We start from the raw sequence: 1,503 nt of genomic DNA, 5'->3' as shown, positions 1-1,503 counted from the left end.
TGCAAATATATGTGAAGTTCTTTCTCTCTGTAGTAGGTTTAGGAAAATACTTTACATTTACATTTGAGATGCCCCCGGCAGTGGAGAGGTGTTGTCTTTGCTGAGGTTGGGGAATATTGTACTACTCCTGATCGCTTTGAGAAACCTGCCTCAAACATATAGCAGCATCTGAAGGATATTAAATTATTCCTGCATGATGATCTCGAGGTCTCTGGATCCCTTTGGAAATGGTTTCATAATGGATCTCAGTTTTGTTTGTCACAGGATTATTGCAGCTCTATTACATTCTATAGCATGAATACATACTCAGTACATTTCATGGTCATTCTCCAACAGTGTGCACTTCTGCAAATGACCAAATGCTGAAGCTGCCGGAGTTAAAATGGAGTAACATAGTGGCTGGATTGTGCTTAATGGAGGTACTTCTGAATTTAATTATTTATCATCTGGACAAGAAGGCATTCTCCCTCTTTCCTATAAACTGAAAATTAAAGTGTTTATATACTTTGATATTTCTTTTACCATTTGGTGTATACAATGTGCATTTACATATTTGCAGAATATTGACAGTAGCTTATTAGGATTCAATTTATCCCGGAAACAAATATTACAAGTAACACTAAAAAGCACAAAAATCAATAAAAACAATGAACTGCAATTTAAATCAAAACTGAAAATTTAACCTCAACAAATAATATATGTATATAGTTGTTTTCTACTTAGTGACATGGTATTATGACACTTAGCTGGTATTGTACAGCTTCCTAACAGAATTGTTATGTAAAGCTGTAGATGATTTAGGAGTTAAAGTCTATTCACTAGTAACACTGCAGCTGTATGGTTTCTCCCCTGCAGGCTGGTAAACTACCCTGGAAAAAAAAAAAAGCACACACACGCTGGCAGGTAATCAGCTTTTACCGCTCTGTTCTAAAAACACTACCTGCAGGCATCACTCTGATTATTCATCCCTGCAATTCCACAGACGGGGAGAGGCATTCAACACGTATCCTAATAAAAATCAACACAAACGCATGAAATATAGGATGATAAGACGAGAAGAATTGATTTTCATTTCATTTTTCATCAGCCGCTGTGTAAGCCCAGGGTTGTCTGTCCACATGATGAGAATCATGTTTTGTGACAGTAGTTTGTTGGTTATTGTGTCTATTGTGTTTGTTGCTGCTCAGACATTTGAAATGCCTTCTGATTTAAAGAAAGTACCATATCAACCAATGCATCTATCTCTCTATATATAGCCATGTATGCATAGTGAACTCTGTTAGCACTTGGATAAGGATACACTGTTTCAAATGACAGATTGACCTACTGCATGGTGGGTGCAGAAATGATCAACTCTTATTTTGAAGTATTTTCAGGCATCTGCTGCCACCTTCTGGACAGTCAACAGAACAGCATTTTTCTGAAATCTCATTTTCTATTTGAATAAATGCTTCAACAGTGAATGAGCTGATACATGTGCAATAAAACCATCCACTAGCAATC

This window comes from Centroberyx gerrardi, chromosome 22, assembly GCF_048128805.1.
Source record: "Centroberyx gerrardi isolate f3 chromosome 22, fCenGer3.hap1.cur.20231027, whole genome shotgun sequence".
NCBI lineage: Eukaryota > Metazoa > Chordata > Actinopteri > Beryciformes > Berycidae > Centroberyx > Centroberyx gerrardi.
Note: the sequence above shows the minus strand (reverse complement) of the source record.